The sequence below is a fragment of the Crocuta crocuta genome, unplaced genomic scaffold, assembly GCF_008692635.1.
Source record: "Crocuta crocuta isolate KB4526 unplaced genomic scaffold, BGI_CrCroc_1.0 scaffold282, whole genome shotgun sequence".
Lineage (NCBI taxonomy): Eukaryota > Metazoa > Chordata > Mammalia > Carnivora > Hyaenidae > Crocuta > Crocuta crocuta.
Window position 1 is genome coordinate 6,114,209 of NW_027529174.1, and position 15,964 is coordinate 6,130,172.

A 15,964-nucleotide genomic window follows, 5' to 3' on the forward strand; every position below is an offset into this window, starting at 1 on the left:
CTTTTAAAGATTTAAAGCTTCCTCCTACCAGAGATAGTTTAAAAAATATTTAAACAGAGAATAGTGGAATGAATGTTCATGTGCCCATTCTTCGGCTTCACCATTTATCAAGTCTTTGTTACCTCTACTCACTCTTTTCTCCAGTTCCTAGTTATTTTGATGCAATCCCTTGGTCATGAAATGTGTAAATATTTCAGGATGTATTTCTGAAAGACAGAGGCTTCCAGTTCTTGACCTATAGAGTAGCATACTCAACCTTTTGGGGAAGGTACTGAAGTTCTGAACACTTCAATTGTGTTTGGAATATTAGAGTGATATAAAGGAAAAGTGAGATTCTATAAACGGGCTAAATGGGAAAGCAAAATACCTGATGAACAGTTGTACCAAAAAATAATAGGTTACAATGAAAAAACCGTTTAATAGCTTTTAAGTGCGCATGTAGAGGAAGAACAGATAGGCATTTTGTTTTTTTTTTTTTTAATGTTTTATTTATTTTTCAGAGAGAGAGAGAGACAGCATGAGCAGGGAAGGGTCAGAGAGAGAAGGAGACACAGAATCTGAAGCAGGCTCCAGGCTCTGAGCTAGCTGTCAGCACAGAGCCTGATTCAGGGCTCGAACCCACGAACCATGAGATCATGACCTGAGCTGAAGTTGGATGCTTAACTGACTGAGCCACCCAGGCGCCCCCAGATCGGCATTTTAAAAACAAGTTTGTTTATTTATTTTGAGAGAGACAGTGAGCCCAAGCAGGGGAGGGGCAGAGAGAGAGAGGGACAGAGAGAGAGTCCTAAGCAGGCTCCACAATGTCAGTGTACAGCCCAATGCAGGGCTAGATCTTCTGACATGAGTTGAACTCAACAATCAGATGCGTCTACGTTCTGCACAGGTCTGAAGCCAAGTGTATTTCATGCTATTTGAGATAGAAATTCTGTTTCTATCTCAAATAGCACTGCTAGGAATTTACCCAAGGGATACAGAAATGCTGATGCATAGGAGCACATGTCCCCCAATGTTCATAGCAGCACTCTCCACAATAGCTAAAACATGGAAAGAGCCTAAGTGTCCATCAACAGATGAATGGATCAAGAAGATGTGGTTTATCTATACCATGGAATACTACATGGCAATGAGAAACAATGAAATCTGGCCATGTGTAGCAACATGGATGGATCTTGAGGGTGTTATGCTGAGCGAAATCAGTCAGGCAGAGAAGGACAAATATCATATGTTTGCACGTATAGGAGGATTAGGAGGAACTTGACGGAGGAACAAGGGGGAGAAGAAGGGCGGAAATGGTGGGGGAAAGGGAGAGAAGCAAACCATGAGAGACTCTTGAATGCTGACAAAAACTGAGGACTGATGGATGTGGGGGGAGTGGGGATGGGCATGGAGGAGGACACTTGTGGGGATGAGCACTGAGTGTTATGTGGAAACTAATTTGACAATAAACTATTAAAAAAAAAAAAATTCTGTTTCTAGATTTTTTGAGAGAAATTAAAAGATGTGTACAATGACTGCCAATTAAGATATTTACTACAGTATTATTTATAGCAGTGAAGAACCTCACTCAATAATAGTGAAATGATTAAATACACATAATATATTTGCAAAATACTGTAATATTTTGTAATTGGTAGAAATGATACAATGTGACACCAATTTTATTTTATTTTTTAATATTTTTTATTTATTTCTAGGAGAGAGAGAGAGAGAGACAGCGTGAGCAGGGGAGGGTCAGAGAGAGAGTCACAGACTGAAACAGGCTCCAGGCTCTGAGCCGGCCGTCAGCACAGAGCCCGACGCGGGGCTCGAACCCACAAACCGCGAGATCATGACCTAAGCGAAAGTCGGACGCCCAACCGACTAAGCCACCCAGGCGCCCCTAATGTGACACCAATTTTAGAAAGCATCTAGTGCATATTGAAAGACCTGATAACCCGGATACTACCATGAACTAGTAGTGGCTATCTCTAGCTGTTAGAAGTATGAGTGGGTTTTATTTCTTCATTACTTTTTTTTTTTTGAAGTGTTGCACATCTGTCAGTGTATATGATTTAAGTTAAAAAACAATAAACATTATTGAATACTTTGTGTCAGTCACTTAACATTTTTCATCTTTTTTTAAGATTTATTTTGTTTTTTTAATGTTTGTTTACTTTTTGAGAGAGAGAGAGAGAGAGAGACAGAGTATGCTTAATGGGGGAGAGGGGCAGAGACGGAGTGAGAATCTTAAGCAGGCTCTAAGCTCAGCGCGGAGGCCCATGTGGGGCTCAGTCCTACAAGTGAGATCATAATCTGAGCCGAGATCAAGAGTCAGATGCTAGTTAAGCATCTGACTGAGCCACTCAGGTGCCCCATACATTTTTCATTTTTTACACTTAATTCTCATAATAGCCATAAGAAGTTTTATTATCTTTATTTTGTAGATGAGACAAGGGAAGCATGGAGAGATTGAGTACCTTGACAATTTGATTCTGTCCTTCTACATTTACTCTTTGCTTTTTTTAAGTTTATTTTTTGTAGTAATTTCTATACCAGCTGTGGGTCTTGAACTCACAACCCTGATGATTGTTTTGTTTCTTTTTTTTTTGTTTTACAAATAGTTTATTGTCAAATTGGTTTCCACATAACACCCAGTGCTCATCCCCACAAGTGCCCCCCTCNTTTTTTTTTTCTGATGATTGTTTTCAACTCGTGCTTTGTTCTGTGCCTTCTCTGCAGCGTTCTGCTCAGAGAAATAATGGTACAGTGAACATCTTTGCAAATAAATAAATCTATGTGCATTTCTGATTATCTTCCTAGAAAAAAAGGATCTTGGAAGTAGAATTATTGGATCAAAGAATATGAAACATTTTAAAGGCTTTTTGATGCAAATTGTGAGATTGCATGTGACAGATGATCATTCCTCCTTAAACTTAAGATGTTTTTGGGCTATACACTTGGGAGAAATAGGTCATCTAATCATCAAAAGAGATTTGTGCTTTCTTCGTTGTTCTTCTAAAAGTCAGCCTCTCTAAGCCTGTTGGAGACTGTAAGCAGAAAAAAATAGGAAAGACCAACTTTGGAGTTTAAATTGTGGCCATTTACTTTTATGACCTTGTGGCCATTTACTGTTTTGTTTTTCTGAATAACTTAAAGCTTGGATTAGCCCAGCAACCTTTTTATTGCAGAGTGTTTCATAAAAATTTACAAAATATTCTTATTAAATTTGCATGCAATTTCTTTGATATTTTACCCAGTGGGACCCCAGGGTCATAATTAGTTGTAATTTCCATTGTGTAATTTCAAAACTAATAGATATAAAAGGTACAACACATTGATTAGAGACTATAATGGCCCTAGAAACTGTTATTTTTAAATAGAAAAGACTTTCCCCTCTGTCCCCCACTCCCGTTTTTTTCTAAGGAGTCACTCTCTTTTTGTGACAAGTGAAACCAAAAAGTTTCGGTTAATTAGCTGATGGTTTCTGTTAAGTAATTAGGTTTTATTGTCATTCTCTTGAGCATATCTTCTTCCAAAGAAGACTGTAAGTGTTCTTACTGTTCTCTAAGTGACTTTGGTTCAAAGAGTAACAGATTTGTGCAGGGGGAGGGGGATTTTAACTTAAGGGGATCTAGAGAATAATTAATGAAATCAGAAATTTTCCCTTTTGAAGCTCCCAAAGACGTTAGGATCGAGTTTTCTAGAAAGACCAATATTGATAAAGGGTAATCTGGCAGCCTGAAAATTTGTGAGAGATACATTTGGAATAAATAGAAAACATTACATTGAAATTTGAAGGCTGTAAATATTTTCACGGAGAAAAAGTACTACTTTCTACTCTTGATAGTAAATTATGAAGCTACTATAAACAGCAGATAGAAAATAAACACAAGGAGGATTTTTATCAGGGGTTCTTAACCCATGATTAATGATTGGATTGGAAAGGTTTGTATGGTTGCAAAATTAGGTATATATGAGCATTTTGGAAGGAGAGACCTCCGGCAGTTTTTTCAGATTATCAAAAGAAATGACTGGAAAAAACTCAAGCCCCTGTCCGAGTGTAAACCTGACAGGAGATCGGGGATTTTTGTCTGGTTATTTCACTCCTTTGTCCCTGGTTCCTGGCATGTAGGTCTGCCCAGTAGATATTTGTTGAATGTACAATTTCTGTACATTTATGTGTGGCATAGTTAGAAACCATTGCATAAGATTTATAGAACTCGGAGGTTGGAATACATTCCAGATTTAGTGAGATTTATCTTACTGGTTTGCTTCTACATTTATTTAAAGATTTTCTCGGGGCGCTGGAGTGGCTCGGTTGGGCGTCCGACTTTGGTTCAGGTCATGATCTCAGGGTTCGTGGATTTGAGCCCTGCATCGGCTCTGTGCTGACAGCTAACTCAGAGCCTGGAGCCTGTTTCAGATTTTGTGTCTCCCTCTTTCTCTGACCCTCCCCTGCTTACGCTGTCTCTCTCTATCAGAAATAAAACATTTTAAAAAAAAAATTTAACATTTTTCTCTTGGTGTTTAAATCTAGATGAGTAGGGAGAATATTTATGTGATAATTTTGGGATTAAATTTCTTTTTTTTTTTTCCTATGCCAACATAGAAATATAATAGGAAAGTTTTAAACCATACATATTCATTCATCAGCATATTAGAAAATGTTGTGCTTGGATGCTGCTTTCATTCATGAATGAAACCTTGTACAAAACTTCCCCTTAAATTGTTGAATGGAAGATTTTGCTAATTGTTTTCATTAGCTCAACTAGTGTGATAACAACTGCTCTTCTGGATAAAAATGTAAAATGAAAATGATGTGGACAATTTTACCTACAGAGAACATTGTTTTATCAGCAAGAAATTTAGATTTTTGCAGTGAAGCTTTATTTTACCTCACTATCGTTATACAGCATTTTTTTCGCAGGTGATAAGAGTGTAATCTGTGAGTACATTAGTCAGCATAATAAGTTTCTGTACTCTTTAAAATTGAAATTTAGGAGAAGGTTAAAAAGAATGACAGAAGGGTAAAATGCAAGCGCGTTTTAAAAATTGTGAAAATAATAGCATTTCTTTTTTTTTAAATTGTTTTAATGTTTTATTTATTTCTGAGAGAGAGACAGAGAGAGCGAGCGAGCGCGTGAGCAGGGGAGGGTCAGAGAGAGAGGGAGATACAGAATTTGAAACAGGCTCCAGGCTCTGAGCTAGCTGTCAGCATAGAGCCTGATGCGGGCTTGAACCCATGAACTGTGAGGTCATGACCTGAGTGGAAGTTGGACACTTAACGACTGAGCCACCCATGCACTCCATTAATAGCATTTCCAAGATAAGGGAAAAAGTGAATTTCTAAAACTTGAACGGTGACAGGAACTGTAGATTTTATGAACCATCAGTTTTCTTTAAGGGATGATTGTAAGGTCTTTATATTAGTGATTTTTACCAATCAGACATAAAAGATATCTGAGTAACTGCTGCCTGCCTTTGATCATATGTGAGTAGATTTTTCATACTTTGTAAGATCTCTGCCAGATTTAAAAAATTACTGGATTTTTATATTTTCCATAATTATTTTTGCTACTGTGAATAGGAGCTGTGATTATTCTAAATTTATTTGAAAATGATCGCATCCTTATTCTAAAAGGCTGTCAGAACATTTACATCATTTTGGTCTTTTACATCATTTAAAGAGGCCTTGTGAGATTCCCAGAATAATTTTAATAGAAGGGCAAGAATGTGCCCTCATAGATTACGAATCTTGCAGTCTGGTTTCTTTCTTTAGTTGAAATTTAATGAATTCTTAGTCACGAAACATTATTGTATACAAGTCCAGTTGGGCCTTGAACATCACAGGTTTCAACTGTGCTAGTCTACTTATATGTGGATTTTTGTGATAAAGGGAGTACGGTTCGGTTAATGTATTTTCTCTTACGATTTTCTTAACATTTTTCTCCTTACTGTAAGAATACAGTATATAACACATGTAACATACAAAATATGTGTTAACCAGCTGTTATCAGGCCTCCAATCAAATAGCAGGCTATTAGTAGTTAAACTTTTGGGGAATCAGATTATATGCAGAGTTTTGACTATGCAAGGATCAGCACCCCTAGCCCCTATGTTGTTCAAGGGTCAACTGTGTAAAATATATCCTGAAGTCAAATTTAGAGTGTCAAGTTGGCCTCTTGGAAGTAACTTAGCCTAATCTTCTTACCCAGTGGGATAACCCTTTTTTTATAGCATTTTCTAACAACCTTTGCCTTGAAAACAGTGAGCAGGGACTTCCTTTCTTTATGAAGCAGCCTTTTCATCAGTTATGTAATAATTAAGTTATTCTGCATGTGGAGTTCAAATCTACTTTGTGCTAGAAACCACAACTGTATTCTTCTCCTTTTCAGATTATGAGGTATACGGACAAGTACTGAGAATACCATCATGAACATCAGTGAGACTCATTTACTCTTAGTTGTTTTGCTCTGTTTGTTTGAGATTATTATTTTCTCTATGAAAGAAAGACTCTTGAATTAAGATATAATTATGATACATTCAATTTGCAGATTTCTGTTCTTTATAATTGTAGCAATTCTGTTCAGAAAGGAAGAGAGGTTAATGTGCCATCAACTTTCTCTTTTACTTTTGGGCTGAAGGGAAACAAGGCTGTCCTTGGAGGACCCCGTTTGACCTGAGATCCTCCCAAGCACCAGAGCTGGGCCATTGTTTTCTTTATGGAAGCTTCTAGATCATTTTTCTTGCTGCAGGTTTATGCCTTGCCCCTTCAAACTTTTGCTATTTGGCTATTTATAGTCTCTTCAGTGTTGTTAAATACCAGCTGACCTCTTCATGTTACTCTTGTTTATATGACTTTTTCTTTTAGAATAAGAAACTATAGCATTGATTACGTGTATACCATGACCACAGTTACCTAACCTGTTTGACCTGAGCCATGTGAAAAGTAGCAGTATCAAAGTAGCAATAGAAATTACTCTTTTTGAAGATGAAATACACTTTAAATTAATCAAGTGAAATGAAAATTAAAATGAGTCCACGTTAAGTAATATATATGGAGACAAGATGGAAAAAACAACTGACATGCAGAAAGAAACTCCAAACCAAAACAAAAACAATAAAAGCCGCCCCTGCTAAAAATGATTATAACCCATAAAGAAGGTCAGGGAGGTATAAACCAACTAATTCCTGGGGTGACCAAAGTGAAGGTTGGAAATAGGAAGATTATGTATCTATTGAGGAGGTATTGGAGATGCTAGACAGACTTTGGGAAGTCTTAAAATGACACAGAGCCCTGACAGTATGGTTACAAGAAGAGAAAACATATTTTTATAAAAAGCTTGGCTTTTAGCTCTTGCGACATCCAAACAAGAAGCTCATTCAAAAGTGAAGCAATATGAAAGACCTGGGCGTGCTGGTACAAATCAGACCTCTTTGAAGTTGTAGTCTTCCTGAAACTGCTTTGTACTCCAGTAGTAACTGGTTTTGTGATTTGTCCTAGAAGATGAAGTGGAAGTTTAAATTTCATTAAATATGGACTATAGCATGACTGTACTCCCCACTATGGACAGAAAGGATCTGCTGCAAATAAGAGCTTTATTTGCTTTGAGGGAAAAATAATCATGAACCTAAGATGATGATAAAGTATTAAGAATTATGGCAGAGTTGTAGATATCATTTTGATAACAGGTTCAGAAATATTTGGTGGGGCAGTTAAAAATTCGAGTAAATCCAGGGGCGTCTGAGTGGCCCAGTCGGTTGGGCGTCCAACTCTTGATCTCAGCTCAGGTCATGGTCTCATGGTTCGTGGGTTCGAGCACTGCTGTTGGGCTCTGTGCTGATGGCACAGAACCTGCTTGGGATTCTGTCTCTCACCCTCTGTCTCTGCCCCTACTCGCTCTTTCTTGCTTGCTCTCTCTCTCTCCAAAACAAAGAAACATTAAAAAGTCTTAAAAACATTTTCCAGTAGGTCTGAATGATATCTGTTATGAATAGATGCAGATGAATTAGTGTTTTATTCATATTTACCAGTTTTTTTTTTTTTTTGGGGCTTCAAAGATTTGGTTTTAGTCATGATTTAGTTGATTATGCCTGTGAGCAAATGGACTATCATATTTCTAACTTGGCTAAAGGAATTTTAAATTAAGGTTAAGTACAAAAATAATATTTTAGAGAGTAGTTTGTCTTTTCTCTTGGGTTGAGGATTAAATTCATTAAATAGAAAAAATATTAAACCAGTTATAATTTAAAATGAAGGTTAATTTGAGTTTTCAGTGCCAGATTTAAAATGTGACCTATTTACTGAAAAATGCCGCTACTGAATGTGTACAATTACATGAGTTCTTATATATAGTAAAATGACCACTTCCTTCTTAGTAACCATCACATTATTACATAATAATTCATAATCCATGCCTCCTTCAGTCACTGGACTTTGAAAAATATGTATCCCAAAACTTCTCTGTAGATAAGATAAATATTAGGCCTTGTTGAGTTTGATAAATTCTTTATAGAGTTTGGATACTAGCCCTTTATCTGATATGCCATTTGCAAATATCATCTCCCATTCCATCGGTTGCCTTTTAGTTTTACTGATTGTTTCCTTCACCATGCAGAAGCTTTTTATATTAAAATATTTTTTTTAAAACTTTAAAAAAAGTTTTAAAATTCTGTGTTTTGGAGACACAGAATCCAAACTAGGATCCAGACTCTGAGCTCTCAGCACAGATCCTGATGTGGGGCTTGAACCTACAAACTTTGAGATCATGACCTGAGTTAAAGTTGGACGCTTATCCACCTGAGCCACCCAAGTGCTCCTAAAAAAATTTTTTTTTAAATGTTATTTTGTTTTTGAGAGAAAAAGATAGACGCAAAGAGCGAGTGAGGTTGGAGCAGAGAGAGAGAGAGAGAGAGAGAGAGAGAGAATCTGAAGCAGCCTCCAGGCTGAGCTGTCAGCTGTCAGCACAGAGCCTGATGCAGGGCTCAAACTCAGGAACTGTGAGATCATGACCTGAGCCATAGTTGAACACTTAAGCAACTGAGTCACCCAGGAGCCCCCAGAAGCCCTTTATCTTGATGAGGTCCCAGTAGTTCATTTTTTCTTTTGTTTTCCTGCCTTTGGAGACTTGTTAAGAAATTGCTGCAGGTTAGGTCAAAGAAGTTTTTGCCTGTTTTCTCCTCTAGGATTTTGATGGCTTCATGTCTTATGTTTAGGTCTTTCATCCATTTTGAGTTTATTTTTGTGTATGGTATAAGGAAGTAGTCCACTTTTTTTTTTCTGCACGTCACTGTCCAGTTTTCCCAGCACTGTTTGTTGAAGAGACTGTTTTTATTCATTGGATATTCTTTCCTGCTTTGTCAAAGATTTGTTGGCCATATGTTTGTGGGTCCATTTCTGGGTTCTCTATTCTGTTCTATTGATCTGAGTGTCTGTTTTTGTGCCAGTACCATATGTCTTGATGATTACAGCTTTGTAGTACATCTTAAAGTCTGGAATTGTGATGCCTCCAGCTTTGGTTTTCTTTTTCAGGATTGCTTTGGCTATTTAGGGTCCTTTGTGGTTCTGTACAAATTTTAGGTTTGTTCTAGCTCTTTGAAGAATGCTGGTGTTATTTTGATAGGGATTGCATTGATTGCTTTGGGTAGTATCAACATTTTATTTTTTTAATAAAAAACTTTTAATGTTTTTCATTTTTTAGAGAGAGACAGAGAATGAATGGGGGAGGGGCAGAGAGAGAGGGAGACACAGAATCCAAAGAAGGCTCCAGGCTCTGAGCTGTCAGCACAGAGCCTGATGTAGGGCTTGAACTCACAAACTGCGAGATCGTGCGTGACTTGAGCCAAAGTCAGACACTTAACTGTCTGAGCCACGCCCCCTAGCATTTTAACAATATTTGTTCTTCCAGTCCATGAGCATGGAATATTTTTCCATGTTTTTGTGTCTTCAATTTCTTTCATAAGCTTTCTGTAGTTTTCAGTGTATAGATTTTTCACCTCTTTGGTTAAGTTTATTCCTAAGTATTATATAATTTTTGGCGCAGTGGTAGATGGGATCGATTCCTTGATTTCCCTTTCTGTTTCTTCATTGTTGGTGTATAGAAGTGCAATCAATTTCTGTGCATTGATTATATATCCTGTCACTTTGCTGAAATCATGAATCAGTTCTAGCAGTTTTTTGGAAAAAGCAAATCTTTATTATACAGAGACACATACAGAATATTTACAGATGAAGTGGTATAATGTCAGCAGTTTGCTTCAGGATAATCCAGAGTGGTGGTAGAGGGGTTGAGGGGTGGGTGGGAGATGTCAATGAAACATGGTTGACGAGGAGTTTATAATGGTGGGGCCATTATACTATTCTCAGTAATTTTGAATTAGTTTGAATTTTTTTGTAATAAAGATTTAGAAAAAATCTAATGCAACATTGTTGAAAAGATACTGGGAGCACTAGGTGACACTGCTCTATAATATACTCAGAAATAAAGATGGACACGAGCAACAGAAATGTACTTATAAATACGTCTTAATGTATAAATCTTGTATTTTCTTTTTCTTTAGAGCTGAAGCCATTTATTTGAATCTTGGATGATTAACACCTCAATGCTTAACTCAAAACTGCTCAAGAGTCCCACAGTCAGGATTAGATGAGTCACGTTACCACCAAGAGATTACGGTCTTGAGTTCTCTGGTAAGATTATAATAAATATTCTAAAAGCTAAATAGTGACTGTGAAGTTTAAAGAGATTTTTAAATGCTGTATTTGAGCCACCAGCTTCTATTATGATTTTTTTAATGTTTGTTTATTTTTTGAGAGAGAGCATGTGTGTGTGAGCCAAGGAGGGGCAGAGACAGGAGGAGACAGAGGATTCCAAGTGGGCTCTGTGCTGATAGTAAAGAGGCTGATGCAAGGCTTGAACTCACAAACCATGAGATCATGATCTGAGCCAAAGTCAGACACTTAACTGACTGAGCCAACCAAGACCTCCTATAATTTTTATTTATTTGTTTGTTTATTATTTTAAATTTACCTCCAAGTTAGTTAGCATATAGTGCAAAAATTATTTCAAGAGTAGATTCCTTAATACCCCTTACCCATTTAGCCCATCCCCCTTCTTACAGTCCCTTCAGTAACCCTGTGTTTGTTCTCCATATTTAGAGAGTCTCTTGTGTTTTTGTCCCCCTCCCTGTTTTTATGTTATTTTTGCTTCCCTTCCCTTATGTTTATCTGTTTTGTATCTTAAGGCCCTCATATGAGTAAAGTTCTATGACGTTTGTCTTTGACTAATTTCGCTTAGCATAATACCCTCTAGTTCCATCCATGTAGTTGCAAATGGCAAGATTTCTTTCTTTTTGATTGCCAAGTAATACTCCATTGTCTGCATATACCACATCTTCCTTTTTTTTATTTTAATTTTTTTCATCTTTTTTAAAATTTATTTATTTATTTATTTATTTATTTTTTACAAATACCACATCTTCTTTATCCATTCATCTGTCAATGGACATTTGGGCTCTTTCCATACTTTGGCTACTGTTCATGGTGCTGATATAAACATTGGGGTGCATGTGTCCCTTTGACACAGCACACTTGTGTCCCTTGGATAAATACCTAGTAGTGCAATTGCTGGGTCATAGGGTAGTTCTATTTTACATTTTGAGGAACCTCCATCCTGTTTTCCAGAGTAGCCGCACCAGTTTGCATTCCTACCAACAGTGCAAAAGAGATCCTCTTTCTCCACATCCTCACCATATTCTGTTGTTGCCTGAGTTGTTAATGTTTGCCATTCTGACTGGTATGAGGTGGTATCTCATTGTGGTTTTGATTTATATTTCCTTGGTAACGAGTGACATTGAGCATCGTTTCATGTGTCTTTTGGCCATCTGGATGTCTTCTTTGGAGAAGGGTCTGTTCATGTCTTTTTTTTTAATGTTTTATTTATTTCTGAGAGAGAGAGAGAGAGAGACACCATGAGCAGGGGAGGGTCAGAGAGAGAGGGAGGTACAGAATCTGAAACAGGCTCCAGGCTCTGAGCTAGCTATTAGCACAGAGCCCGACGTGTGGCTGGAACCCACGAACCGTGAGATCATGACCTGAGCCTAAGTCGGACGCTTAACCAACTGAGCCACCCAGGTGCCCCATGTCTTTAGCCCATTTCTTGACTGGATTATTTGTTTTTTGGGTGTTGAGTTTGATAAGTTCTTTATTGATTTTGGGAACCACCCCTTTATCTGATAATGTTATTTGCAAATTTCTTCTCCCATTCTGTCGGTTGCCTTTTAGTTTTGCTGATTGTTTCCTTTGCTGTGCAGAAGCTTTTTATTTTGATGAAGGACCTCCTATAATTTTTTAATCCCAACTACTGTGGTAGGAGTTGGAAGTTTGTGATAACCAACCAAAGATCTTAGAAATATCAACATGCAGCAAGGCTTTATCACATTTCCTGCTTGCACATTAGCTAGTAATGGGTAGTCGTGTCACTGAAATACCTCGTTTTTCCCTTGCTGTATGTCTCAGGATGGATCTTCCTGAAGCTGATTCTGAAAAGGAGTTTGGCTTCCAGGATGTTCATTAGGGATCAATGTCTGTGAAGAGAGGAGGTTAGGAAGCAGATTAGGTAGAGGAAATTGAATTGCAGTTCAGACTTAACAAAGCTTTGGCCAGCCCTACAGGAAATACTGTAGTTGTGAGAATTTCTTACCCTCCATAAGTAAATAGTAGCTCTTTGGGGACAGAGACATGTTTTCAATGCCCTTGCACAGGCCAAATGTAAATCTGCTCAGCAAACATTTATGGAATGAAAGAAATCTGAGAATCTATTTTTTATTATTTTTTTTCTGTAACACCTAAGCCTTGCCTGTCCTTTCCCCAGTTGAAAGTGCAACTTGGAACAGTGGGGTTAATAGAGATACAGGTGTTTGTCTTCTGTATCCTGAGCAAATATGGAGGTAACTTGCCCTCTGTAATCAGCCTGTTATAAACCACTGTTACTGGACTCCATAATGATAAGGGGGACCTGCCTCAGGACCCAAGGAGAACCACTAACAGGAGTTGTAAAGAATATGAGGTCCTATGAGCGAGGCGGGAAGAAGATCCTGGAAGACGCAGTGATAGCTTCTCCGTGCTGAGGCGTATGGGTTATGGTTCCAACCTGTTGTTTTTCTGTGTGTGGAGAATAGGCTCTTGTATATGACTTTTTAACCTTTTTATGCCCAAGGGTTAAGAGAGCATCTTAGAAGCAATTTTTAAAAGTCAACTTGTTTTCTAGTAAGTATGGTCCTGCTTTTTTAGTCTTTCATTTGATTTTCATGTTTTTCCCTTATTTTCACTGTAGGATTCCCTGAGACAGGATGTGTGTTAATAAATCTAAAATTTCCCTGAACTTTACTGATATATTACTTACTGCCTTGCATGTAGAGACCTTCAATTATTAGCTTTTAAATGAATAAAGTAAAAAATAATTGACTTTATAATTAATGTGTAGAATAAGTGTTTAATCAGGATTAAACACTCAGCTATACAGGACCAGAAATTTGCTTGTTTTTACATTATAGTTTTTTTATTAGATTTTTAAAAAATTTTAAGTAATCTCTACACCCAACTTGGGGCTTGAGTGTAACAGCCCCAAGATCAAGAGTCACATGCTCTTCTGACTGAGGAAGCTGGGTGCTCCTTTACATTATAATTTTTTCTGATATCTATTTAGACTCTTTTATGCTTCCTCTTTTAAAACACATAAATTATTTTCTTCATGTTGAATATTAGGAGATTGTACTTGTGTTTCACTGAGTGAATTACATTTATTTACTTTTTATGATCAACATGTATATCCTTCGAAGTTTTAAATTTGATCACTTAGGGAGTTTACGCCTTATCTGATACTTCTGTATTTTTATTTTCTGCTTACTTAGTACCCCACCAGAGGGCAGGCAAAGGAAAGGAGAAAAGAAGATTCTAATTTCAGTTCTCAAAGTCTTACGTAGGCACTTGCCCTGGCATATTTTGTTATGCTTCTGGATGACATGAAGACAATACGCTCATCTGCTTTTGCTATTTTAAAATATTTAGAATGCTCAGTCATTTGGAATTATTATGTAAGGTTGATTTCTGGGATTATAGAACTAAATATACTTTAAATTCTTCAACTTTATATTCTTAGATACACGTATTTTTAAATTACCAATCTTTCTTTGGTCATTCATGCCAATGTTTTCATTGGTGCTATTGATAATTATGATTGATTGTAAGGAGAAGTTTTTGTGTTTAAAAGTACACTGGAGGGGCGCCTGGGTGGGTTGGTCGGTTAAGCGTCCGACTTTCGCTTAGGTCATGATCTCGCGGTTCGTGGGTTCGAGCCCCGCGTCGGGCTCTGTGCTGACAGCCAGCTCAGAGCCTGGAGCCTGTTTCAGTCTGTGACTCCCTCTCTCTCTGACCCTCCCCTGCTCACGCTGTCTCTCTCTCTCTCTCCTAGAAATAAAGAAAACATTAAAAAAAAAAAATTTTAAAAAAATAAAAAAAAAATAAAAGTACACTGGAGTGTTCACAATACAGTATAGAGTTTTAAAATACACCTTATAATGGCCCGTAAAACTTGATGTTTCTGAGGCGATCAGTAAATTTTCAGGATGATAAGAATTATCTTTGAATACAAGTTACTATTTTGCTCTTTTGTTGGAAGTTTCCTTAAAAGAAAGACACGCCTCAGATGAAAGTAAATTTGCCTTAACATGATCACCGCACAGGTTTTCAAAGTCTAGATGGTAAACCAAGTGGACACTAGATATTTTATGGTCTCAATATTGCCGTTAACACCCATTGTATATGTACGTGTATATGTATATATGAAGTGCAGTTTCATGGTCTATCGCCATTTGGCCTGTTATCAGTACGAACAGCAAATGTCTAACAAATCAGCTTCAGAACAGCTGGGAGTTGACCTGCTGGCGTTGAGCACCACCTAAGTACACATGACATTTCTTTGCTCTTTGACACAAATAGTGTACCTTCCCTTCTCATCAGGAAGCTGGTGCAAACATCTTTCTATATGCTTGTGGATCTAGTAATGCAGAAGGACCTTCAAATGGATTTTTTAAAGAGAGTTGTTCCTCCCATTCTTTCGGGAGATGTGGTTTTGGACACTAGGGATAGTTTTCGGGAAAGCTCCCCAAGATTACTTAAGATGAGACGTCTTAGTTTGCTGTCATCAGAGAAGATTGTAGATGGAAAAGATGGAATCCATTTCTGTCACAGTAATTATGACAAACACCACCATCAGCAATTAGGTAAAGTAAAAATGTATTATTTTCAATTCTTTAAAATATTTTAGGAAAGTAAAACGACTTTTATAAATATAGTTCTAGTGAGCATAAGCGTTTATTTTGAAAAGCAAGTTTAAATATTAATGTTTAATATAGTAAATGCATATTTGATCTAAATTTTTGATAGATCAAAATTTTGTTTTGAATTTAGATGGAGAAATATTGATGGTATGGATCAAGATAAAGCCAGTAATGAAGTAAAAAGTTTGGTGATCTTTGGAAAATATTTTGATGAACAAGTTTTATACTTATTGAAATAGTGTTACTGGTACGACCTATGTGATACGTAAATGAAAATTAAGATACGAGTTTTATGTGTCACTAGAGAAGCCAGTTACATTTTGTTTAAAAAATACATCCATTCTTTTGTTCTTTAGAACTTTGTTTTTTATAGCTATTCTCTATGCATATTTTAATATGCACATACACATTTTTATTTATAGAATTTAAAAATGAGATTTACTATCCAAACTGCTCCAATACTTGGTTTTTCATTTAATACATCCTAAGCATCTTTCTGTCTCACTTAAAGTGCTCTCCATTGTGTGGATATAATAATTTATTCAATCAGTGTCTTAAACTAATGAATGTTTAGAATGATTTTAATTTTTAATTATTGGAAATGATTATGTAACAAATATTCATTTATAAAATCAGTTTATAC

The 15,964-nt window shown here is 36.8% G+C and overlaps 1 protein-coding gene across 3 annotated transcripts in view; it reads left to right on the top strand.

The window, feature by feature from the left end:
* The window catches only part of FRYL (FRY like transcription coactivator), a 268,402-nt gene that overhangs the window by 56,330 nt on the left and 196,108 nt on the right, over positions 1 to 15,964 (top strand). For all 3 annotated transcript variants that reach the window (XM_077757811.1, XM_077757813.1, XM_077757812.1), the window contains exon 3: positions 10,543 to 10,672. The gene's annotated coding sequence lies outside the window, so the exon portion shown is untranslated. The remainder of the gene's footprint in view (positions 1 to 10,542; positions 10,673 to 15,964) is intronic.